At 42.6% G+C, this 27,548-nt stretch overlaps 1 protein-coding gene and 1 long non-coding RNA gene across 3 annotated transcripts in view; one reads left to right on the top strand and one right to left on the bottom strand.

Annotated features, from left to right (window-relative positions):
* LOC142072109 (uncharacterized) overlaps positions 1-14,598 on the bottom strand; it is a 40,481-nt gene extending 25,883 nt beyond the window's left edge. The window contains exons 1-3 of one of the 2 annotated variants that reach the window (XR_012668390.1): positions 14,366-14,598; positions 11,980-12,061; positions 4,793-4,841 (exon numbers count right to left, since the gene is read on the bottom strand). This is a non-coding gene — a long non-coding RNA (uncharacterized LOC142072109). Of the gene's footprint in view, positions 1-4,792; positions 4,842-11,979; positions 12,062-14,365 lie in introns of those variants that run through there. The other variant, XR_012668391.1, reaches the window with a different exon arrangement.
* The window catches only part of RANBP3L (RAN binding protein 3 like), a 143,947-nt gene continuing 117,679 nt past the window's right edge, over positions 1,281-27,548 (top strand). The window contains exon 1 of the mRNA XM_075128433.1: positions 1,281-1,474. The gene's annotated coding sequence lies outside the window, so the exon portion shown is untranslated. The remainder of the gene's footprint in view (positions 1,475-27,548) is intronic.

Below are 27,548 nucleotides of genomic sequence, written 5' to 3'. Positions count from 1 at the left end.
TTGAAGAAGGGACACTACCCTAGCAGAGCCAGTGGAAGCATGCACCTGACTCCTTGCTAGGCTATGGCCCTTTTACTCCAAAAAAAGGGGCCATAAAATTGATGGATCCAGACCTGGTGAGTTCACTTGCCCTAAGGGAAGATCCATGCCTGGAACACAGCTGCGGTAGAGGCTATATGCCACCCTCCTCATTGCCCTAGAGTAGGGCATTTTTCCTGGGGAAAGGGAATATGGCCAGAGCACTATTGTGGTTTTTGTTATGTTGGGTGTCAGAATGGCCTTTGGTGTGATACACATTAGGGCAGTTCTGCAGGTGCTCTAGTCTAATGTATGCTCAGACAAAACTAGGAAGTCACAAAGGTTGCAACATAAAGGTACCTTTACCCCTTCACTTTTTGGGTCCTGTATCTGACATCTCAGAATCAGAGCAGTTACTTTCAGACAGAGACCAAGCATATAAAGTTTCGGACCAACAGGAGAACCATTCCGAAAGTTACGAGTGACTGATAACAAGAAGAAGGCTTATAAAAAAAACACTTTTGCATCTTAAACTATATTGATGGCTAGCAACCTCAAAAATAGTTTGTGAAGCATCCTGGGATCCTGTGGGATGAAAGGTACTATATAAATGTATATATTATTAATTCTAAACGTCTTATTGGCTTCTTTTAAGTGGCAACTTTAGAGAGGTAATATCTTTTATTGGACCAACTTCTGTTGGTGGAAGAGACAAGCTTTCCAGCTACACAGAGCTCTTTTTCAAGTCTTTTGTGTCACGGTCGAGCTCAGTGTAGCTGGAAAGCTTATCACTTTCCCCATCAGAAGTCAGTCCAATAAAAGATATTACCTTACCCACCTTGTCTCGCTAATGTCTTGAGACCAACACGGTTATAACAACACTGCAAACAACTTTAGAGGAAGTCAGTTAAACCCAAACACTTCAGGGTTTCATCTAAAAGTGCACCTTTTGGTTTATTTGTTGGGAATATATTTTAATTTCCTCTTTTTACAATTAAACAACTGCTTCTCAATCTGAATTAACAGAAGCCAGTTAGCAAAACTACAGCTTCTGACAGGTACTTAGTCATGCAGGCTTGGATAGCCAAATGTTTGTTCTAGCATTTCATCTGCATATATCCTCTTCCTTTTTAAGTATTCCTTAAGAATACTCTTTTGTTGTGTTTTATAAAGACTAATGTTTGGCCGCACAGGAAGAGTGTTTCACCATTAATCTGCATGCAAAATAAGATGCAGTCCCATTTCACAAATAGCTATGAACATGACCTGGGAAACTCACCTCCTATAGAAGAAAGATGTGATTTGGCCCCTGTCATAGTTCCATCCCTGGTCTGTCTTTTAAAAAGAGAAGCTGGAATTATGTGATGGATTTATTATATGTTTCACTGTCTGGGAATATTTTTTTTTTCCAAACAAATGAATGGTTTATTTAATGGCACATAAGCACCACCTTCAGGTAAGAACTAGTATTTCTCTAATAATGTAAAAATATTGGCGATGCTATTAGTTTGTTGCTTACAGGCATCTAACTGGTGTATAATTAACTATTTCTATTACTCTAATTTGAAGGGGGTTTTTTAGCCCTGTCCCCTTTAAATTTTTCCTTTGATTCAAGCAGGCAACATCTTTGTTTATGTAAACTTGGTATTAATAGGATTATAGGAATTTTGTAATTGAAAACTGAAGCTATACACAAAGCTCTCCTGGGTAAAACAACATTTATTTTTCACATAATTCCTCTTAATGTAAAATTCATGTAATATGTCAGCAAAGTTAATTGTGGGTTAATTAAATCAAAATACTGACATGAAATGTTTACTTTGTTACCCATGCCATACTTGGATCTTTGTTCTACCAAAGGATTCTTCTGGAGTAGATATATATATTTGGAGGTCATGTGGTGCAAGGATACTAGAGAAGAATGTTAGAAGAAGGGGCCCCTTGCTGACTTTTTCCATATTAGGAAGGCAGAGCTCAGAAAATCATGATTCATCTGCTCTTCTAATATGGAAAATTCCAGCAAGGGGGTGGGAAGAGTAAGACAGTCCCTTTATAAAATAGTGTTAGTGCTAACCAATCCAATATGGCATCCAAATTTGAAAAAAAGGATAGGGTTGTGTATGTAAGTGGTTGCACTCACTTTTGTAGCACCCGGTGGCATTAGAAGATGGCTTTGCAAGAGACTTAATCTCTAATGCCCCCTATTGACCACTTCTTTGGCCTTGTCATGGCCTATCTCTGTCTGGGTCTTTTGTGGCCCAGCCCTCTAGCCAGGTCACCTAAATTCAGTCCCCTTCTATGGTAACAAAAGTCCAAATGTAAATCCAAATAAATTGTCGAACCAATAATTCTTCTGGCCCTCTTGAGCTATGCTGAAGTTTTCTGTTCTTTCTCTTTTCTTCTGGACCCTGCAGTTTTCCATGCTGCTTCTTCTCAGCAAGTTTCTCTTCTACCTCTCCTCCCCTCCCCAAGACTACAGAAGCTTCCCTTAGGGCATGTAAGAAAGCAGGGAGATTCCAATCTCAGGGCCCCTCACAGGAGCCTGATCTGGGCCCTGTGGTTCTTTCCAGCCTGCCTTCATCATGCCCTCTTGCCAGAGGGCAGGAACTCCTTTTGCTCCTGTCTCCGAGGTCTCCTCTGGCTCCTGAATGAGTCCACGAAAGCTTATGCCCAAATAAATTTGTTAGTCTCTAAGGTGTCACAAGTACTCCGCTTTCTTTTTGCTGATACAGACTAACATAGCTACCACTCTGAAACCTACTCCTCTCTAGGTAGCTTACCCTGACCCTGATCACTAATTGTAATTGAGTCCATATCAGGATCTACTGGGTGATAACTGCTAGGTCACAGGCAAGGCTGAGCCTGACTCCCCTTAAAGGACCAGCCAGCCTGTGACAGGTACCAACATGTTTATAAATAATATGTCAGCACCCAGGAGACACTTTGTTTATTTTTATATCTACAAAATTAGAAGTAAGCAAAGCAGTGCCAAAAACTGACTGACGTGCTGCACAGTTCTGCTTGGGGCTGATAATTATTTGACGGCATACGACAAGGCCGATCTGAGGCTTTTGGGAGAAAAAATAAGTGATTCCACCAACATTCACAGAGTCAGTAACCTTCACATTTCCTTGCAGTTAGATCTGTTCAGCCAGGGGAAGTGACAGGCATGCCATGTTTTTTACAAAGATTGTAAATTCGACAGAGCGAGAGCATATATTTGTATACTATATATTCTGTGAAATGTCGAGCATATTTGGGGGCACTACAGAATAAACTATAATTATTATTATTATAATGAAAATGCTGTGCTCTGCATGACATGGGCTTTGAAGTCTGGACAAGGAGAGTGCAGCTGGCAGGACAAAACAGACTTTAAAAATTACATCAAACAGCTACGCGACAGGGAGTAGTTTTAAAAGGCATCAGCCATGAAAGAATTGGGCAGCTGAGCAGCCTGCTTCAAGATTACACTGCTAGAGAGCATTGTTTTAGAAAGCCTTCAGTTTGTTTTTCAGATTTGCTTACAAAGAGCAGATGCTTTAAATTATTGGATGCTATTTATTCAGTTAATGTTTTGCAGGTGGTAGTAGCTCAGCAGATTTTGAAGGAAGTGGGTCTGCAAAAAGTAAAATAACCTTCTTTTCTCTGGTACGCTATTCTCTTCAGTAGATATTGTCCTATCAGAAATATTATTAAAAGATTCTAGGTAAATGTAGAAATTCATTGTATCACACACTTCTATATTATATAGAGTTACTTTGCATGACACTTTATCAATATATAAGAAAGTAACGTGACTGCCCAAAGGAACTTACACTCTAATTTAGACAGACAAAGCAATGGCTAATAACAGATCAGGGCGGGAATTGAGTAATGATGTGGAGGAGGCTGCAATGACCAGGCTGTGGACAGTAAGGCCTACTGGTTTGAGCCAAGGGTCAAAACCAAAAATAGTGCAGTGCCAAGCCGGAAGTCAGAGCCAGAGAGAGGGGTAAGGCAGAGGAGCAGGGACCTGGATCAGGGCAGAACAACATGAAGTAGGAGTAGATTGGAGTCTGGAATAGGGGGACAGGAACCAGGAGCAGGCAGGAATGCCAGGCTTAGGAGTCAGGTAAGTAGAAGGGGACCATAGTAGCAGCCAGCCAGGGATTCGTCTTGTTGCTCAGGCAACTTCCTGTTACTTCCTGGTTTCTATCGAGTCCCTCAGCTGATTGGGCTGGATGTTTCCCTAAATGTGGAGCTCTGGGGGCTGGATCCTTTGCAAGCTAACCCTTCTCCAGATCCTTCCCTGATTACTCAGAAGAGCTGCTGGGTGGTGTAAGCACTGCCTTGGGGTCAAGGTCGGTGATCCCTCATATCAGCAAACCATGCCATACCACCTCTAGTCACAAAAAGGTGACACTAATCACCATCTGTGGGGTTTTTTTCATATACAGGATTAATGGGAGTGTGCTCTGTAATCAGAAACCGGAATCAGATGCATTTACTACGCATCCTTCCCATAAGACTTGGAGAATCATGTTACTTGTATGTGAGAGCCAGATTTTCAGAAGTATGTAGTCACTTAGCAGTACTGCCAACCTCAGATGTTCAAAACCATGAGTCAGGCCCCCCAGAAATCATGAGATTGGCTTTAAAATCGTGAAATTATGTAAAATTAATTTATTTTTATTTGCCTTCTGTTTTTTCGGTCTTTAGGGTGCACTGGAGTCACATTTTGAAGCTGACTCCACAGCCACTCAGGCTAGAAACTTACTTTTTCTTTAAGAATGAAGGCTGAAATCATCCTATATCCACTTGACTGACTCCAGGACCTAGGGCTTTAAGGAAAATTATAATTGTCATGAGACTCATAACAAAATCATGAGAGTTGGCAACACTGACATAGAGATGCAGATAGGTGCCTATCTGGACTTACAAAAGTGCCTAAACAGGGTAGGTGCTGAATCTCATTGGGCAGCACTATAATCTACTACAGATTTAACATGAGAGCTAAAATCTACATTAAAAACAATGTATCAATTAATTTAGGCTTAAATAAAGACTGGGAGTGGATGGGTCATTACACAAAGTAAAACTATTTCCCCATGTTTATTCCCCCCCCACACACACACACACACTGTTCCTCAGATGTTCTTGTCAACTGCTGGAAATGGCCCACCTTGATTATCACTACAAAAGGTTCCCCCCCTTGTCCCCTGCTCTCCTGCTGGTAATAGCTCACCTTACCTGATCACTCTCGTTACAGTGTGTATGGTAACACCCATTGTTTCATGTTCTCTGTGTATATAAATCTCCCCACTGTATTTTCCACTGAATGCATCCTATGTAGCTCATGAAAGCTTATGCTCAAATAAATTTGTTAGTCTCAAAGATGCCACGAGTCCTCCTTTTCTTTTTGCGGATACAGACTAACATGGCTGCTACTCTGAAATGTATCCAAATGTTCTAGATTCCAAGGGCTAGTGGAAAACTTAGAAAGCTGTTGTTCCTTATCTCAGTCTCCACTAATAGCCACATAGATGTTTCAGCTGTCATGTGAATTGAAATTTATATCAAACAATATGACTTCTAATAATCAATTCCAATCTTTTCCCACGGTGTCAACAATGTGGTATGAAAACTTATGTTGCAGCCCTCAGTAGCCAGAAGAAAAGGAGTACTTGTGGCACCTTAGAGACTAACCAATTTATTTGAGCATAAGCTTTCGTGAGCTACAGATCACTTCATCGGATGCATACTGTGGAAAGTGTAGAAGATCTTTTTATATACACACAAAGCATGAAAAAATAGCTCCTCCCACTCCACTCTCCTGCTGCTAATAGCTTATCTAAAGTGATCACTCTCCTTACAATGTGTATGATAATCAAGTAGGGCCATTTCCAGCACAAATCCAGGTTTTCTCACCCCCCCCCCGACCCCCCCACACACAAACCCACTCTCCTGCTGGTAATAGCTTATCTAAAGTGACCACTCTCCTTACAATGTGTATGATAATCAAGGTGGGCCATTTCCAGCACAAATCCAGGGTTTAACAAGAATGTCTGGGGGGGCGGGGGTAGGAAAAAACAAGGGGAAATAGGTTACCTTGCATAATGACTTAGCCACTCCCAGTCTCTATTCAAGCCTAAGTTAACTGTATCCAATTTGCAAATGAATTCCAATTCAACAGTTTCTCGCTGGAGTCTGGATTTGAAGTTTTTTTTGTTGTAATATCACAACTTTCATGTCTGTAATTGCATGACCAGAGAGATTGAAGTGTTCTCCGACTGGTTTATGAACGTTATAATTCTTGACATCTGATTTGTGTCCATTTATTCTTTTACGTAGAGACTGTCCAGTTTGACCAATGTACATGGCAGAGGGGCATTGCTGGCACATGATGGCATATATTATATTGGTGGATGTGCAGGTGAACGAGCCTCTGATAGTGTGGCTGATGTTAATAGGCCCTGTGATGGTGTCCCCTGAATAGATATGTGGGCACAGTTGGCAACGGGCTTTGTTGCAAGGATAGGTTCCTGGGTTAGTGGTTCTGTTGTGTGGTATGTGGTTGCTGGTGAGTATTTGCTTCAGGTTGGGGGGCTGTCTGTAGGCAAGGACTGGCCTGTCTCACAAGATTTGTGAGAGTGTTGGGTCATCCTTCAGGATAGGTTGTAGATCCTTAATAATGCGTTGGAGGGGTTTTAGTTGGGTAGGTGTTTGTCTCTGTCTGAGGGGTTGGAGCAAATGCGGTTGTATCGCAGAGCTTGGCTGTAGACGATGGATCGTGTGGTGTGGTCAGGGTGAAAGCTGGAGGCATGTAGGTAGGAATAGCGGTCAGTAGGTTTCCGGTATAGGGTGGTGTTTATGTGACCATCGTTTATTAGCACTGTAGTGTCCAGGAAGTGGATCTCTTATGTGGATTGGACCAGGCTGAGGTTGATGGTGGGATGGAAATTGTTGAAATCATGGTGGAATTCCTCAAGGGCTTCTTTTCCATGGGTCCAGATGATGAAGATGTCCTCAATATAGCGCAAGTAGAGTAGGGGCATTAGGGGACGAGAGCTGAGGAAGCGTTGTTCTAAGTCAGCCATAAAAATGTTGGCATACTGTGGGGCCATGCAGGTACCCATAGCAGTGCCGCTGATCTGAAGGTATACATTGTCCCCAAATGTAAAATAGTTATGGGTAAGGACAAAGTCACAAAGTTCAGCCACCAGGTTAGCCGTGACATTATCGGGGATAGTGTTCTTGACGGCTTGTATGGAATGTTGGTGTAGAGGGCTACTACATCCATAATGGCCAGGATGGTGTTATCAGGAAGATCACCGATGGATTGTAACTTTCTCAGGAAGTCAGTGGCGTCTCGAAGGTAGCTGGGAGTGCTGGTAGCGTAGGGTCTGCGGAGGGAGTCTACGTAGCCAGACAATCCTGCTGTCAGCGTGCCAATGCCTGAGATGATGGGGCGCCCAGGATTTCCAGGTTTATGGATCTTGGGTAGTAGATAGAATATCCCAGGTTGGGGTTCCAGGGGTGTGTCTGTGCGGATTTGATCTTGTGCTTTTTCAGGGAGTTTCTTGAGCAAATGCTGTAGTTTCTTTTGGTAACTCTCAGTGGGATCATAGGGTAATGGCTTGTAGAAAGTGGTGTTGGAGAGCTGATGAGCAGCCTCTTGTTCATATTCCGACCTATTCATGATGACAACAGCACCTCCTTTGTCAGCCTTTATCAGCCACACTATCAGAGGCTCGTTCACCTGCACATCCACCAATGTGATATATGCCATCATGTGCCAGCAATGCCCCTCTGCCATGTACATTGGTCAAACTGGACAGTCTCTACGTAAAAGAATAAATGGACACAAATCAGATGTCAAAAATTATAACATTCATAAACCAGTCGGAGAACTCTTCAATCTCTCTGGTCACGCGATTACAGACATGAAAGTTGTGATATTACAACAAAAAAACTTCAAATCCAGACTTCAGCGAGAAACTGTTGAATTGGAATTCATTTGCAAATTGGATACAATTAACTTAGGCTTGAATAGAGACTGGGAGTGGCTAAGTCATTATGCAAGGCAACCTATTTCCCCTTGTTTTTTCCTACCACCCCCCCCCCCCCGACGTTCTTGGTAAACCCTGGATTTGTGCTGGAAATGGCCCACCTTGATTATCATACACATTGTAAGGAGAGTGGTCACTTTAGATAAGCTATTACCAGCAGGAGAGTGGGTTTGTGTGTGTGTGTGGGGGGGGGGGGGGTGAGAAAACCTGGATTTGTGCTGGAAATGGCCCAACTTGATTATCATACACATTGTAAGGAGAGTGATCACTTTAGATAAGCTATTAGCGGCAGGAGAGTGGGGTGGGAGGAGGTATTTTTTCATGCTTTGTGTGTATATAAAAAGATCTTCTACACTTTCCACAGTATGCATCCAATGAAGTGAGCTGTAGCTCACGAAAGCTCATGCTCAAATAAATTGGTTAGTCTCTAAGGTGCCACAAGTACTCCTTTTCTTTTTGCGAATACAGACTAACACGGCTGTTACTCTGAAAAGTAGCCAGAAGGTGTCAGACTTGCATTTCTTACTATCTAGAGCTAATGAAAACATTTCCCAAAGTAAATTGCCCACTTACTTAGAAATTATCAATTTGCCTATTTTGTTTAAAATAATAGGATTCAGGAAACAGTGAATCAGAAAATACTGTTCAGAAAGAGACAATGGCACTATCATATTATTTATGGATGCTTCTACAACTTAAATGCCTAAGCTGTTCTCCATGTTTTAAAACTTCTTTCCATACTGAAGTTGATACTGCTATTATTTTAAAATATCCAGGTCTTTCCCTGGGAAACGGTTTCTGCTAAGGATATTTCACAGTTTAGATTACTGCAAAGGATTTTTCTCTTTCTTCATCAGTTTGTATAAGTTCCTACTGTGATTTAGTAATAGTATGTATAATTTATACAGATATGTATCTCATGCAAAAATGTTACCTTGTCTTTGGGGATTCATTCATATGCTTTTAATTATATTTTAAATGAAATCTAAGTGGTTTGAAGAACGCAGAACTACATGAGTTGACATTTTTTCATAGTAAATTTCTATTAAAATCTTGTGAGTCAGGGCAATGTAACTTTTACTTAAAAAAAAAAAAAGTGTGGTTGTATGCAGTTTTGTAGCTGTGTTTGGTCCAGGATATTAGAGAGACAAGGTGGGTGAGGTAATATCTTTTATTGGACCAGCTTCAATTGGTGACGGCTTGTCAATAAATTGATCCAATAAAATATATTACCTCACCCACCTTGTCTGTATAATTGTGGTCTTGTCACTTCTCAACATAATCCTTGCAGGCTAGATGGTTTGATTTGCTCCAAGTGCATCATGAAGGGCAGTATGAAGCAGCAGTCCCCAGGGGGAGCACTAGAATGCCTCTGCTTCATATCTGCTGCTATGCCTCTTTATGGGTGCAAGTTACTCCTTACCATGTGGCCTACCAATTTATTGGGAGAAAGATATGTAAAGGAGTGAAACCAAGTCCCTGTCTCCTCCTTTACCCCATTTTAGGCTGCCAGAGCAGCATGATGGGAATGGAATGAGGATGAGGATCTAGCCTCTGGTTTTAGATCTGGTGTATGTTTGGGTCGCTTAGTAATGTTTCTTATGCTATGCATTTAGAAGTCCTGATTTGTTCTGCCAGGTGTTCTTTATATTTCTTACTCCTTATTTACCCTGGGCTAAAATCCACCTTCAGTTGCAACTACACAACCCTATTACTGTCAGTAGAGCTATGAGGGTGTAACCAAGAACAGAACATGGCTCACAGCCTCCATGAGTTGTTCCAGTGCATCAATTCTGTCCTTGAAAGTGAGTCTCAAGAAAACATGTCCTTTCAGTTGGTTTCAAGGGAGATGTGCATTTTGTGGCTTTTCTGGGTAAAAACATTATTTCTGTTTTTTAAATCTGTAATTTTGCTAATAAAGTTCTTGGGTTGAGATTTCCCTTTAGGCATTTTCAAAGGAGGTAGCAAAGAATCAGATAATCAAGAAAGTCTATGTGTATGTCTGTAAATAAAAATGCTATTTTAAGGAGTTTTATCCAGGATAATTAGGTAGGTGCTCCCATGAGACCTACTCTCTCTTTTCCCCATGCTAGAAAGGCCTCTTTCCCATCTTCCTCCCCACAAGATCTATTTTTGAGCTCAAGAGATGCAAAGCAGCACCTTAAACACTAGTCCTCTCTTACCCATCACAAACAGCTAAACAGATGACTTTTGAGTTTTGAAAAAACATTTACTCTTGGGCTAAGACCATATATGTTAACTGAAGCATGGCCTAAAAGACTGCAAATATAGTATTAACCTCACTTTTTAAGCATCCTACCTAGACTATACTGCTTTTTCATCAATATACGGCCAATATGAGCAGATTTTTAATATTCATAAATAAGCAGTCAAAGATAATAACGACCTGAAAGCAACCGAGCTCCCAGGCATAGCTGTTCTAAAGACTTTAAACTATGGACTTGATTTTTTGAGTGGTGCTGTGCACTTGCAGCCTCAGTTAACTTTATTGGAAAGTTGTGGGTGCTCAGCACCTCTGTAAATCAGGATCAATACTGTTTTGGATCCCACCATATTAAACAACTTAATCAGAAGCTGTATCAAGGGATTTGAATGGCCTCAGGATAATCTATGAGGCTGGAAAGCTCAAAAAAGCAGCAAAACAAATTAAATGACAAACAGACCTAGCTGCACTCAATGCCTGTTCTACTAAAAAATACCTGAGCCAGGCAGGCTGCTAACCCACTTGACCAGCACATGGAGGAAAGTCATTCAAATGCTGTTTACTGATGTCTGCAATAGTACCAGTAACTCTATATAGCAATTCTCTCAAGAGCTACAAAATTTAAATACATATTTCTGATCTCCCTGCATACGTTTCAACACTGACAGTTGAATTGATGCAATGGAGATTGATCACCACTCTTGTTTTCTGAATGAAATGCATGATGACACATTGACTTTTGGATGGAAAACAGGCTCAGAAAATTGAATATACAGATAATCGGGATCCCTGATCATTCTGAGGAAAAGTATGTGGTTCACTTGAACACCTCTTTAGAACAGAAGACCATAGCAGATTTATTAAAATAACACAGAATGCTAATAAGCCTATCTAGTAACTGCTACCAGCCAGGGCCTCTCTTCCACATTCAGAAGACTTGAAATGTGGGAGAAATGGCGGAGATCAAATCCTCCTAGACGTCACCTCATCTACGGCAGTCCCTTCTTACCAGACCATGGCTTCAAAACAGTTGTTTTGACATCACAACCAAGGACAGTATACCAACTGTAAATCATCTACAAATTTTAGACACATCCTCCTTTGGAAACCACTTATCTTTATTTTATAATACATGGACAGAAATTTCTTTGGACAGCTGGGTGCGCAAGAGGAAGAAGACTATGTTATCCAGTTCTCTTCCCTCCCCTTCCCCAACCCACATTCCCTGTCCTTTTTCAGGAACTTGCCCTATGAGGCTGTATTAATACAGCCTCTAGAGTCTCTTTTGAATTGGGGAGCAATAGAGGAAGTTCCTTACCAACACAGGATAGGCTTCTATTCCCACAAATTCCTGATTCCCAAAAAGAAAGGTGATCTTTGACCTATTCTAGACCTAAGAAAGTTGAACAGATTTATCAAGACAATCAAGTTCAGGATGGTCACAACTGCATCTATTATCCCTTCTTTGGAGATGGTGGATTGGTATGCTGCCTTGATCTGCAGGACACATGCTTCCATGTGGCAATCCATCCTGGCCACAGAAAGTAACTGTAAATCATGGTAGGTAATGCGCACCACCAGTATGCTGTATTGCCTTTTGTCCTATCCTCTGCCCTCAGTGTGGTTACTAAATGTATTCCAGGAGTAGCTCATGTATGCCATTCAGGGATTTAAATATTTCCTTACCTAGACAATTGGCTGGTTCGGGGAAGATCAAAGTCCCACATCCAAAACATCCCAATCATCACACATCTCTTTCCTCGTCTGTCTAAAATTAAATATAGACAGATTGATATTACAAACAAGACAAAGAATAAATGTCATGCGGCGGATATAGACTCTACAACTGCCCTGGCTTATCTTCTGACAGATAGATTCCAGTCCATAGTCTCTCTGTCCAAAACCCATAAGCCCAATCCAAGGACAACTGTGCACTTGTGTCTGCAGCTGTTAGGACACATGCCCTTGTGCACATATGTAACTCAGAATGCCAGATTTCACTTCAGGTGTCTTCAGGTCTGGTTCCACATGGTGTATTGTCCAAACAGCATTCTATGGACATGCTCACTTGTGTGCCTGCCCCAGTGCTTCAGTCTCTGAACTGGTGGATGGCCTCTCAAAATATATGCAAGGAGGCACCCTTCCTGCCACCACAATCAGTTATGACCCTGGTAACAGATGCCTCTACCACAGTTGGGGAACCCACCTGGGTCAACCTCAGGCACTTTGGAAGCCCCAGGAGCTTTCATTCCATCTAAACGTACTGTAGTTTTGAGCCATTCTAAAAGCTTGTGAGACATTCATTTCCACCATCAGGAACCAGATGGTTCAAACACTCACCACCAACAATATGTTTTATCTGAACAAGCAGGAAGGTGCGAGGTTGAATCAGTTTTGGCAAGAAGTCATCCACCTGTAGATTTTCCGCATAGAGAACAATGCTTTGCTAAAGAGGTTTCACCTCCCAGGGGTGAAGAATTCTACTGCAGATTCTCTGAGCAGGAACTTCGTAGACCATCATAAGTGATGTGCGCGCGCACATACGCACGCGCACACCCACACTCTCTCTCTCTCTCTCCACCAGATCTTTCATTAGTCGGGTTACCCTGTAATAGACCTCTTTGCAACCAACCTGACCAACAAATACAGGAAATTTTGCTCCAGAGCAGGTCACAGACTGGATTTTTTTAACAGATGCTTTCCTCCTCTGTTGGTCAGGTCTTCTGATGTATGCCTTTCCACCTGTCCCTCTAATTTTGAGGTAGTTGAGGAAGCTAAAAAGAGACAAAGCAACTTTAATCCTCAGATCCCCAGCTTGGCCAAGGCAGTACTGGTACCCCAGCCTACATCAATTGTGAGGGTGCAGTCAGCCTAAATCTCTACAAAACATCTGCCAGCAGATGGGTTTTCTATCTTTTTTGCATCCCTTGGTACCTAATTTTTGAAGGGCCTCATTCATATGTACCCTCCTGTCTCCAGTCCAGTACCCTCTTGGTATCTGAATATAGTTTTGTTCTGTTTAATAGGTTCCCCCTTCAAATCTTTATCAGTAACTTCCTTATCACTGGTTTCAGAGTAACAGCCGTGTTAGTCTGTATTCACAAAAAGGAAAGGAGTACTTGTGGCACCTTAGAGACTTCATCGGATGCATACTGTGGAAACTGCAGAAGACATTATATACACAGAGACCATGAAACAATGGATTTGTGCTGGAAATGGCCCAACTTGATTATCATACACAATGTAAGGAGAGTGATCACTTTAGATAAGCTATTAGCAGCAGGAGAGTAGGGTGGGAGGAGGTATTGTTTCATGGTCTCTGTGTATATAATGTCTTCTGCAGTTTCCACGGTATGCATCCGATGAAGTGAGCTGTAGCTCACGAAAGCTTATGCTCAAATAAATTGGTTAGTCTCTAAGGTGCCACAAGTACTCCTTTTCTTTTTCCTTATCACTGCTATCAAAACAGCATTTCTGGTAGCAATTAAAGATGTGTGAATGGTGTCCACTCTCCAGGCACTGGTAGCTGACCCATATTTCATGACATTTCAGAAAAACAATTTATTTCTGAGGCCACACCCTAAGTTCATGCCTAAGATTGTGTCTGCATTCCACCTCAATCAGACCATTCATTTTCTGGAGTTTTTTTCCAAAACCTCATTCTAAAATAGCTGAAAAGAAGCTTCACACTTTATCAGGGGCGGATTTAGAGTTAGTGGTGCCCTGTGCGCAGCTTCATTTTCACCCCCAGCCCCGCAGCCAAGAAAAAGAACGTTCTCTCTTATCTCCCCCCACCTCCCCGTTTTTCATTCTTTTTTTCTTCAACCTCCTCCTATATTATAAGTAATGGGAAGTAAATGAAAATAAAGTGAGGTACCTTGATTGGGGCAGGAGGTTGGGGTGCAGGAGAGGGTGCGGGGGGGTGGGCTCTGGGAGACAGTTTGGGTGTGGGGTCTGGGCTGGGGCAGGGGTGTGGGAGGAGGGGGGAGGGGTGCGGGCTCTGGGAGGAAGTTTTGGTATGAGATGCAGGCAGGGGGTTGGGGTGTGGGAGGGGGCGGGGGGCAGCACTTACCTCGGGTGGCACGGCTCCCAAAGTGACCGGCACATCCCCCCCTCCAGTAGCAGCTCCTAGGCAGAGGGGGGGGCAGGGCAGGGGGTCTCCGTGCGCCACTGCCCACAGGTGCCATCCCTGCAGGTCCCATTGGCTGCAGTTCCCAGCTAATGGGAGCTGTGGAGTCAGCACTCGGGGCGGGGGCAGCACACGGAGACATGCATGCCCCCCAGGCCGCAGGAACATGCCGGCTACTTCCGGGAGTGAAGTGGTGTGGAGGGAGGGAGGCAGAGCAGGCAGGGAGCTGCCTTAGCCCTGCTGCTGGCACATCTCTGTGTGCCCCTTGGGGGGAGGGGAGCAGCAGGTCTCAGTGCTGGCTGCTTCTGGGAGCAGCATGGGGCCACCAGCCACAGCATGCAGGCAGCCTAACTGCCTAAGCACTCAGCGCTGCTGGCCAGGACTTGGGGGCAGGTTCTCCTGCATTTTGGGGCCCCCCCTGTCATTGGGGGCCCCGTGCCATCGCACAGTTTGTTTCATGGTAAATCCACTCCTGCACTTTAGATATTCGGAGGGCTCAGTTCTTTTACCAGGACTGCACAAAGTCTTTCAGGTCATCTCCTAGACTTTTTGTAGCCTTCTGTGAAAGGATTAAAGAGCAACTGGTTACAGCCCAGTGTATATCATACTAGATTTCTGACTATATCAAGCTCTGCTATTCTCTAGCAAAGGTTTCTCCTCCTCTGGGAATAACAGCCCATTCCATTAGGACTCATTCCACTTCCTCAGCATTGAGTAACATACCAATAGTAGGCATTTGTAAAGCAGCAACTTAGTTGTCTGTATGTACCTTTTCCTGATGCAACACTATCACTATCAAGCTCCTGGGATGATGCCAGCTTCAGTGGGTCAGAGCTGCAGTCTGAAGTCCTACTATCTGTAAGAAAATTTCTGGTGAATCTCCTACAGTGGAATGTGTATATATACAATCATTCAAAGGAGAAAAACCTGTACAGGAGAAACTTGTACTGTAACTATTGTTCTTTGACATGTCATGCACATATACATTCCATGACTCTCCCACCTTCCCCACTATTTCAAGCATTAATTAGGTGGCGGTCATGCCCCTTTTATGCCCTTGACTCAGTGCATGAGGATGGCAGGGGTGCATGCACCACATAATGGTACTCCTGGCAAAAAGTCTTCAACTCCAGTGTATTGAGCACACACCTTCAATGGAATGTATACATGCACATTGTAAAGAACAACAGTTTTGTACAGATAAGTAACCATTTTTGCTGTCCTTTTAGTTTTTAAAATCAATTTACTCCTACCTCTGAATTCTTTGCTTCAGATGTAGCATATCCAGGTGAAAATCTCAAAGCAGCATTTTAGTATTATTTTAGATCAACAAGTCGCACAAAAGAAAAATAGTTCCATAAAGCACAGGTCTTGTTTTAGGTCCTCTCCCCTTTTGTTACCTAGACTCTCAAACTGTGCAGATGCAGGAGTCCATTTGCACAGAGCTTTTTGAAAGATCAGGGGGCGAAGAAGGAACCTACAACTAAACTGTGTTGTAATACAGTGGGAACAACTTCCTAAAATTCCACTTTGCTTTAAACTATTTCTTCCATTGATTGGTTATAGTAAACCAAAGCCTATAGCTGTTACATAAAATTAAACCCTGACCAAAAACAGATTAAACTCTTAAATATACACATTTTCTTTCCCCTTTGAATCATTGGTATCATTCCATTATTTCCCCTGGGTGAAGATCATCTTCAATAGATGTATCAAAGTGAATAAGGGTTATGCCATTTGACCTTCTCCTGGACAAAAATGATGAGTTTAAAACAGTGCAAAAATAAGAAAAAGCAACACTCACCTACATAGAAATGTATTATATTTAATTTGTGTTTAGTATGAGCCCCCACACTTCATATGATTTTTTATTTTTGACTCAAATTTCTCTTCAAAATAAACAAAGCCAATTATTCCACCACTACACCGATGTAGACCTGGTTACAACCCACAAACCCAAAGACGAATAACCATTAAAACTCTGACCTGGAGGGGATATGGGTAGTTAAATGGGATTTTCGAAAGCACCCAGCATGGGCTTACCTGCACTCTCCATGAAGTTAATGGTAAAACTCCCACTGACTTCAATAGGAGTACATTTAGCTCAAGACTCAGGACTTCTGAAAATCCCACCCGGAATATTTAACACTACTTACATCGCTTTATAAACTCTAAACTGCCTCTGACAAATAGGGCTTGGCTTTACACTTTCTGGCCTTATTTGTGGGATTATTATTATAATATTTAGTGAAAATACTGTGCTTGGTGCTTATAAGACATAAGATTTGCTCCAAAGTATTTACAGTCTAACATCTCTACTGTATGGAATATGACACGTGCAAACTGTTACACTCAGTACAAAAACAAGAGCCAGAAAAGAACGAATGACAAAGAGCTGCAGGACAGTGGAACCAGAAGTACAATTAAAAAATCAGAGCAGGCTGAAGTGTAAACCTGCGGTCCTCATTCAGGCACAACTTCTACTGACTTCAGGGTAACTATGTACTCTGTGACTCCATAAAACTCTGAAAGACCGAAAACAAAAGCTGGTCAGAAAGCTGAAAGGAAAAATAATGTGACACAGCATTCCGATGTGTTTATGAAGAGACCACACACGTGCACACCTTCAGATGAGTCTGGCTCATTCCACTGCCAATAAAGCATGCAGTGGAAATTTCCACTGCAAGTTATAGCCCATTTCCAGCCTTTAACCCTACACATACTGAAGTTTCACAATTGTTTATGGTAGCTGAAATGTATAACCTTTACTTTAGTAAAGATAAGTATTGTAATCTGTTTTTTTAATCTAATCTAATCTTTCTAGTTTAATCTAAAAAAATTACAGTTCTAATGAGAAATCTTTAGCTTTAATAATGTGAGCTAAATGGCTACTTTTAACTGAAATTATAAATTTATATTTTAAATTAAAGTTACTGTAAGCAGTGCAGATAAAATTGGCAATTCCATCTGTATCAAACATGAATATTTCAAAAAGTGTTTATTAATACATGTAATTATAGTATTTATTTTATTTATAAAAACCATGTACATGCCACAAGCCCTGTATGTTTACATGGCACTTTACAAACATAGGCCCAGTTCCACAGTTGGAAGTATGTGGGGATACAGCTCTGCTTGGGCACAAGGATCTGCTCATGTGGATCAGATTGTGGGATTGCAGCCATTGAGTAAAACACGGTCCCTGCCCCAAAGAGTTTATGATCTAAAATAGATAGGACTATACAAGTCACAGGAAAATGGTTCAGGTAGGGGAAGGTGAAGAGACCAAGACAGGAAGGATTCCTGGGGAAAGTGCCTTTTAAGGAGAAATTTGGAGGAGGAACAGAATAAAAGGACTGTTCTAAAATATAATAGTCAAATCATAAACCCCTCCCTCACCACCTTCATCCAAACTCCTTTCTGCAAAGGACACTAGTAGATCCGGATCCACTGCTGCAGTGGATCTGGGTCCACTAATGTGGCCCCCAAGCCTGCTTAACTGGCACTGGGAGGATCATGTGGTTTTGGCTGAGACTGCATTCTGACTTCTACACTACCTACCCCTTCACTGGTGCCAGTGCAGGGGCCACACAGCTATGGGACTAGGGGATTTGGCTAAGGTGGCATTCCTATGCCCTGTTGATCCCCGGCTAGTGTGTTGTGCCCTGGGAACCACTGACACCAGGCATAATGAAGAACAGCATTCAGTTATGCCAGCACAGAGAGGGTTTAAGATCAGGAGAGTGAAAAGCCATCTTTATATCCCCTCTTCTAATCTGCTCTGCATACTCTACTGCCATAGTCAAGATGTCTGTTGTTTTAATTTTGTTCATCCACTCATTAACATAAGTAGGGGCTGTATTTGGAAATCCCTGTTAACTGAGATGAAACTATGAGTCCAATCCCGATCATCCCTCCAAAATTTTCTCACTTCTCCCCTTTTCTATGACTGTGGACAACACTATCATCCTCCCTGTCACTCAGGCCTGCAATCTAGAAGATTGTACTCCTCCCTCTCTCTTGCCCAACACGTCCAGGCCATATCTGTTCTTCCTCCTCAGTATCTCCGAGATATATTCTTTTCTTTCCATTCTTACATCCAAATCTTTTGTTTAGCACCCCCTTAGATCTTGCACTGACTGCTGCAACAGCCTCGTCTTTGGATTCCGAATACCATTGCCTCCCACCATCCATGCAAAATATAGCTGCTAAAATCATCTTTCCTATCCATTGATTTGATCACGACGTTCCCCGTCCTGAATCCCTCCAATGGCTCCCGATCTGTTATGGCATTCCATTCAAGCTTTTTGACACCACCTTCAAAGCTCTTTGTAACTGCCATCCCTTACAAAAAAATGTGGAGTAGTTGATCTGCGACCTCGGGACAGGAGGGACACACTAAGGCATGGCCTAGGATCCAGCGGGCCTGTGGTACTTTTGTGCCCCATACCTTGCAATGGCAACCATACACGTCCCTTCCCTCTAGGCAGATGATTCCTGCTTCTAGCGGGAGTAATGTGAGTAAAGAGGTCATGCATGTAGCCATGCTACAGCCAGGTGGAATATGGGCACAAATCAATGCTATTGTTGTAGCGTTTATGACCATTTTGATTAATGGCCAAATGGCAAAATACCAGCATTTGTCCCAAAGGTCTGCTGTAATCTGACTTTTTCTATGATTTGGCTTTGCATACTCAACACTCGCAGGGATGGTTTGTACTGAATGGATAGCTGAGACGGAGTGTGAAGTGGAAAGTTACAGGTATGCTTAGGAGTAAACCTTTCCAAGTACAGGCTGAGGTCAGGCAAACTATGAGCAGTATCCCAACAGTTCTCTCAAACAAGAGCAAACAAAGCTTCAGTCCTTGTAAACTATTTAGGAGCTAAGTGAAACTCAGCAGTTTTGGTTGGCAGGGGTTCCAGCTTTGTTCTGACTTCAGTTTGTGTGGGGTTTGCACCCCACTGAGTATTAAAACAAAACCTCAAAGGGAAACTCAGCCAAATTCCTACTCAAAATCATAACTTGGCCAAGGCTCACTCACATCTTGATCCAGGCTTTTTAAGGTTTGAAAATCTGAGCAATCCCTCCTAGTGAAGAGTAGCCCAAAATTTGGGTTTGTAATGAAATACAAAACCAAGTATCAGAGGGGTAGCCGTGTTAGTCTGTATCCACAAAAACAACGAGGAATCTGGTGGCACCTTAGAGACTAACAGATAATCTGTAATTTCCACTCCAGGCATCTGAAGAAGTGGGGTTTTTTACCCATGAAAGTTTATGCCCAAATAAATTTGTTAGTCACAAAACCAAGTGAACATTGCCTGGTTCAGATTTAATCATGAATGTTTTGAAAAACTCTAAAAATATTATTGTTCCCTCATTTGAAAATAGTGGACCAATATTTGTGGAGTAGAGTCAGCCAGAGCTGCATGCTCTGCCTGATATCACCACCACAGAGCTGAGTCAAATCCTAGGGATAGTCACTAATTTTCTCCCCAAGCCAGGGTGCAGAATTTGGCCCGCTCATGGTCTCTGTATGGAGGGTGTGTTCCTCTGGTCTCGCTAAAGAACAAAGCTCCAAAATTATTATTTTTATAATTCATCCCAAGGATATTCACTCGTTAAGTACACACAATACCAGTGAATCACAGACACCTCTGGAAAGGGTGGAAGCAAGCAGAGCAGAGGGAAGGAAAGGGATGAAATTTTACCCTGGCTGAAGAAGCACATCTTAGTGGATACTCTGTGAGCCCAAAGACAAATTCCAAACAAAACCTATTGAACTGTTTTGTTCGTTTTGGAAATGTAACAGATAGTTTGATGACAGTTTAATTATTTTTGACGGTTCTAATTAAAAGCACTTCCTCATTTTTTCAAGTAGAATTTTGCAGGCACTGGGGGACAAACACATTGGAAAGAATGGGACTCTCATTGCACACTTGCTTCTTTCCTGCATGTCCTGTAAGACCTGTCTAAAACACATTATTATGAATGTCATCTCACACTGACTCAAGCTTAAGATACTCAGGATCTTTAAAAAAGCTGTATATTTCAAAATGTCATAGTCATAGAGTCATAGAATCATAGAATAGCAGGGTTGGAAGGGATCTCAGGAGATCATCTAGTCCAACCCCCTGCTCAAAGCAGGACCAATCCCCATCATCATAATGATACCCATAAACCATCCATCATCATAATGATATTCATATGGGGGCAACCCACCAAATGGGCCCCAACCTGTTCCCTTTGACATTATTAGCAAAACTCACATTGGATTCAGTGGGAACAAGATAAAGCCTTGAATTATAGAAATGTAAGGCTGGAAGGGATCTTGAGAAGTCACCTAGTCCAGCCCCCTGTGCTGTGGAAGGACCAAATTGCATGTCAGGGATGGTGTAGGTTGCTTGTCTAACCTGTTGTTAAAAACCTCCAATGGCAGGTTTCCACATCCTCTGTTGGAAGTCTAGTCCAGAGTTTAACTACCTTTATAGTTAGAAAGTTTTTCCGAATATCTAACCTAAATCTGTGCTGCAGATTAAGCCCATGACTTCTTGTCCTACCTTCAGTGGACATGGAGAACAATTGATCACAGTCCTTCACATATTTGAAGACTGTTATCAGGTCCCCCCTCAGTCTTCTTTTATCAAGACTAAACACGTCCAGTTTTTTAAATCTTTCCTCATAAATCAGGTTTTCTAAACCTTTTCTCATTTTTGTTGCTTTCCTCTGAACTCTCTCTAACTTATCCATATTGCTCCTAAGGTGTGAGGCCCAGAATTGGCTCCAGCTGAGGCCTCACCAGTGCCAAGTACAACATGACAATTACCTCCTGTGTCTTACATACGACACTCCTGCTAATATACCCCAAATTGATATTTGCATTTTTTGCAGTGATCCACTATTAGTCCCTGATCCTTTTCAGCAGTACTACCACCTAGCCCGTTAGTCCCCATTTTGTGGTTTGATTGTGCATTTGATTTTGAGCATTTGCTTTTTCCTTCCTAAGTGCAGTATTTTGCACTTGTCTTTATTGAATTTTATCTTGTTGATTTCAAACCAATTCTCTAATTTGTCAAGATTGTTTTGAATTCTAATCCTATCCTCCAAAGTGCTAAGCAACAAATCCAACCTCACACTAAATGTAAAATAAAATTATACAGTCAATATCTGTTTGTCTGCCTTCAGAAAAGCAGACTTTGATTTCCTCAGGGAACTGCTAGGCAGGATCCCCTGGAGGAATATCATGAGGAGGAAAGGAGACCAGGAAAGCTGGCTGTATTTTATAGAATCCTTATTGAGGTTGCAGGAACAAACCATCCCAATGTGTAGAAAGAATAGTAAATATGGCAGGCGACCAGCTTGGCTTAACAGTGAAATCCTTGCTGATCTTAAACACAAAAAAGAAGCTTACAAGAAGCGGAAGCTTGGACAAATGACCAGGGAGGAGTATAAAAATATTGCTCAGGGGTGCAGGAGTGAAATCAGGAAGGCCAAATCACACTTGGAGTTGCAGCTAGGAAGGGATGTTAAGAGTAACAAGAAGGGTTTCTACAGGTATGTTAGCAACAAGAAGAAGGTCAGGTAAAGTGTGGGCCCCTTACTGAATGGGGGAGGCAAACTAGTGACAGAGAATGTGGAAAAAGCTAATGTACTCAATGCTTTTTTTGCCTCTGTCTTCACGAACAAGGTCAGCTCCCAGACTACTGCACTGGGCAGCACAGTATGAGGAGGTGACCAGCCCTCTGTGGAGAAATAAGTGGTTCAGGACTATTTAGAAAAGCTGGTTGAGCACAAGTCCACGGGGCCAGATGCACTGCATCTGAGGGTGCTAAAGGAATCATAGAATCATAGAATCATAGAATATCAGGATTGGAAGGGACCCCAGAAGGTCATCTAGTCCAACCCCCTGCTCGAAGCAGGACCAATTCCCAGTTAAATCATCCCAGCCAGGGCTTTGTCAAGCCTGACCTTAAAAACCTCTAAGGAAGGAGATTCTACCACCTCCCTAGGTAACGCATTCCAGTGTTTCACCACCCTCTTAGTGAAAAAGTTTTTCCTAATATCCAATCTAAACCTCCCCCACTGCAACTTGAGACCATTACTCCTCGTTCTGTCATCTGCTACCATTGAGAACAGTCTAGAGCCATCCTCTTTGGAACCCCCTTTCAGGTAGTTGAAAGCAGCTATCAAATCCCCCCTCATTCTTCTCTTCTGCAGGCTAAACAATCCCAGCTCCCTCAGCCTCTCCTCATAAGTCATGTGTTCCAGACCCCTAATCATTTTTGTTGCCCTTCGCTGGACTCTCTCCAATTTAACCACATCCTTCTTGTAGTGTGGGGCTCAAAACTGGACACAGTACTCCAGATGAGGCCTCACCAATGTCGAATAGAGGGGAACGATCACGTCCCTCGATCTGCTCGCTATGCCCCTACTTATACATCCCAAAATGCCATTGGCCTTCTTGGCAACAAGGGCACACTGCTGACTCATATCCAGCTTCTCGTCCACTGTCACCCCTAGGTCCTTTTCCGCAGAACTGCTGCCTAGCCATTCGGTCCCTAGTCTGTAGCTGTGCATTGGGTTCTTCCGTCCTAAGTGCAGGACCCTGCACTTATCCTTATTGAACCTCATCAGATTTCTTTTGGCCCAATCCTCCAATTTGTCTAGGTCCTTCTGTATCCTATCCCTCCCCTCCAGCGTATCTACCACTCCTCCCAGTTTAGTATCATCTGCAAATTTGCTGAGAGTGCAATCCACACCATCCTCCAGATAATTTGTGAAGATATTGAACAAAACCGGCCCCAGGACCGACCCTTGGGGCACTCCACTTGATACCGGCTGCCAACTAGACATGGAGCCATTGATCACTACCCGTTGAGCCCGACAATCTAGCCAGCTTTCTACCCACCTTATAGTGCATTCATCCAGCCCATACTTCCTTAACTTGCTGACAAGAATACTGTGGGAGACCGTGTCAAAAGCTTTGCTAAAGTCAAGAAACAATACATCCACTGCTTTCCCTTCATCCACAGAACCAGTAATCTCATCATAAAAGGCGATTAGATTAGTCAGGCATGACCTTCCCTTGGTGAATCCATGCTGGCTGTTCCTGATCACTTTCCTCTCATGCAAGTGCTTCAGGATTGATTCTTTGAGGACCTGCTCCATGATTTTTCCAGGGACTGAGGTGAGGCTGACTGGCCTGTAGTTCCCAGGATCCTCCTTCTTCCCTTTTTTAAAGATTGGCACTACATTAGCCTTTTTCCAGTCATCCGGGACTTCCCCGGTTCGCCACGAGTTTTCAAAGATAATGGCCAATGGCTCTGCAATCACAGCCGCCAATTCCTTCAGCACTCTCGGATGCAACTCGTCCGGCCCCATGGACTTGTGCACGTCCAGCTTTTCTAAATAGTCCCTAACCACCTCTATCTCCACAGAGGGCAGATGTTGGCAGATGTGATTGCAGAGCCATTGGCCATTATCTTTGAAAACTCATGGTGATCGGGGGAGGTCCCGGATGACTGGACAAAGGCTAATGTAGTGCCCACCTTTTAAAAAGGGAAGAATGAGGATCCAGGCCAGTCAGCCTCAACTCAGTCCCTGGAAAAATCATGGAGCAGGTTCTCAAGGAATTAATTCTGAAGCACTTAGAGCAGAGGAAAGTGATCAGGAACAGTCAGCATGGATTCACCAAGGGCAAGTCATGCCTGACTAACCTAATTGCCTTCTGATGAGATAACTGGCTCTGTGGATGAGGGGAAAGTAGTGGACATGTTATTCCTTGATGTTAGAAAAGCTTTTGATATGGTCTCCCACAGTATTCTTGCCAGCAAGTTAAAGAAGTATGGGCTGGATGAATGGACTATAAGGTGGATAGAAAGCTGGCTAGATCATCGGGCTCAACGGTTAGTGAACAATTTCTCCATGTCTAGTTGGCATCTGGTATCAAGTGGAGTGCCCCAAGGATTGGTCCTGAGGCCGGTTTTGTTCTATATCTTCATTAATGATCTGGAGGATGGCTTGGATTGCACCCTCAGCAAGTTTGCAGATGATACTGAACTGGGAGAAGTGGTAGATACGCTGGAGGGTAGGGATAGGCTACAGAGGGACATAGACAAATTAAAGGATTGGGCCAAAAGAAATCTGATGAGGTTCAACAAGGACAAGTGCAGAGACCTGCACTTAAGACGGAAGAATCCCATGCACTGCTACAAACAAGGGACTGAGCAGCTAGGTGGCAGTTCTGCAGAAAAGGAAGTAGGGGTTACAGTGAACGAGAAGCTGGATATGAGTCAAAAGTGTGCCCTTGTTGCCAAGAAGGCTAACAGCATTTTGGGCTGTATAAATAAGAGTATTGCCAGCAGATTGAGGGATGTGATCATTCCCCTCTATTTGGCATTGGTGAGGCCTCATCTGGAGGATTGTGTCCAATTTTGGGCCCCAAACTACAAGAATGGTGTGGAAAAATTGGAAAGAGTCCAGCGGAGGACAACAAAAATGATTAGGGGGCTGGAGCACTTGATTTATGAGGAGAGGCTGAGGGAACTGGGATTAATTAGTCTGCAGAAGAGAAGAATGAGGGGAGATTTGATAGCTTCTTTCAACTACCTGAAAGGGGGTTCCAAAGAGGATGGATCTAGACTGTTCTTAGTGGTAGCAGATGACAGAACAGGGAGTAATGGTCTCAAGTTGCAGTGGGGGAGGTTTAGGTTGGATATTAGGAAAAACTTTTTCACTAGGAGGGTGGTGAAACACTGGAATGGGTTACCTAGGGAGGTGGTGGAATCTCCTTCCTTAGAAGCTTTTAAGGTCAGGCTTGACAAAGCCCTGGCTGGGAAGATTTAGTTGGTGATTGGTCCTGCTTTGAGCAGGGGGTTGGACAAGATGACCTCCTGAGGTTCCTTACAACCCTGATATTCTATGATTCTATCTGTCCAAGTTTTTACACAATGGCATCTGATCACTTTAAAAACAGATATATTAAATTCTGACTTGAAGTCTGTCACTAAACTTGAGTTTTCTCTTCTCTTCCTCTTTCCAACAGAAGGACAATTTTTTCACAAAGTTATTGTATCCGGTGTTCATGTTTGGGGACCTTGGCTATGAAAGTTGAAGGAACTTCTACCACTGCTGTGTTATGTTGGCACCTTAGAGACTAACCAATTTATTTGAGCATGAGCTTTCGTGAGCTACAGCTCACTTCATCGGATACATACCGTGGAAACTGCAGAAGACATTATATACACACAGAGACCATGAAACAATACCTCCTCCCACCCCACTGTCCTGCTGGTAATAGCTTCTCTAAAGTGATCATCAAGTTGGGCCATTTCCAGCACAAATCCAGGTTTTCTCACCCTCCGCCCCCCACACATACAAACTCACTCTCCTGCTGGTAATAGCCCATCCAAAGTGACCACTCTCTTCACAATGTGTATGATAATCAAAGTGGGCCATTTCCAGCACAAATCCAGGTTCTCTCACTCCCTCACCCTCCTCCAAAAACCACACACACAAACTCACTCTCCTGCTGGTAATAGCTTATGGATAACATAATAGCTTATGGATAATAGCACTTTGGATAAGCTATTACCAGCAGGAGAGTGAGTTTGTGTGTGTGGTTTTTGGAGGGGGGTGAGGAGTGAGAGAACCTGGATTTGTGCTGGAAATGGCCCACCTTGATTATCATACACATTGTGAAGAGAGTGGTCACTTTGGATGGGCTATTACCAGCAGGAGAGTGAGTTTGTGGGGGGGTGGGGGGGGTGGAGGGTGAGAAAACCTGGATTTGTGCTGGAAATGGCCCAACTTGATGATCACTTTAGAGAAGCTATTACCAGCAGGACAGTGGGGTGGGAGGAGGTATTGTTTCATGGTCTCTGTGTATATAATGTCTTCTGCAGTTTCCACAGTATGCATCCGATGAAGTGAGCTGTAGCTCACGAAAGCTCATGCTCAAATAAATTGGTTAGTCTCTAAGGTGCCACAAGTACTCCTTTTCTTTTTGCGAAGACAGACTAACACGGCTGTTACTCTGAAACCTGTGTTATGTTGCTAAATTATTATTGAGGCTGCTTAAAAGAGCTGCTGTGCTGCATTTGCTAGACTCCAGGGGACTAGAATCTACATTGCAATACAATGGAGAAATTGTTGAATATTAAGAAATCAATACAAATATCCCAAATGAGACTTAATCAGACTAATGTTCAGTTCATAAGCTACTATATCCTCTATGTCTATGGGAAATTATAGCCCATTTTCCTATACTCCATTTTCCTATAATAGCCTATATTGAATGTACAATAACCAGAATGCTCAAATCTCTCTTAGAGAGGATATGGGCAAATAGTAAACCAACTACACATCTTTTGGTTGCATCTAATGTTGGGGTTGTATTAAATCCTAAATCATAGCAAATACATTTCAAGTATCATTTAATACCAATAAAAAGAATGCATATGTAGCTGGTGGAAACCCTGGGCACTAGATTTTTGTGGACCAAGGGTTTGGTGGGATTCAACCAAGAATTAGGCATTGATATGTATAGTGCAATAGTGATAACATCCACAGTTGCATCAGATAGGATTGAAATATATTAGAAGGCATATGAACCCTTGTGCTGAATGACAGAAGATATCCTCTAGCTCAAAGATATCTGTAAAGATATCATTCCATAACTGTCCACCTTGTGTTTTCTTGCACTTTTCCTGAAACATCTGGTTCCTGGCACTGTGAGTCAAGATACTGGACTAGATGAACCTATATCTGATCCAGTATGGCAATTTCAGTGTCCCTATGTTCTAATCAAAAGCCTTATAATTACATTTTGGGAGACATTCCAATAGAACTCACTCATTCTAAAGAAGGATATTTATTCTGAATACTAACAATAGCAAATAAAATGTATATCAATTGGAGTCAGAGACAATCTTTTTTTAATTGTCTCAGTTGAAATGGAATATTTGATGAAATTGTTATTGTACTCTGATGTTTTGTCTCAATCCTTCTTAGAAGTGGTCCAGCGGCTTGTTTAATCCCATGATTTGCAGGATAATTCTTGCCTCTAAGCATGATCTAAATCCCAGTGAAGCCAATGGAAAGACACAATTGGCTTTGAACAAGGCCCTG

The sequence above is a fragment of the Caretta caretta genome, chromosome 5 (assembly GCF_965140235.1).
Source record: "Caretta caretta isolate rCarCar2 chromosome 5, rCarCar1.hap1, whole genome shotgun sequence".
Classification (NCBI taxonomy): domain Eukaryota; kingdom Metazoa; phylum Chordata; order Testudines; family Cheloniidae; genus Caretta; species Caretta caretta.
The sequence above is the reverse complement of the archived record's forward strand: the minus strand, read 5'-3'. Positions and strand labels throughout refer to the sequence as shown.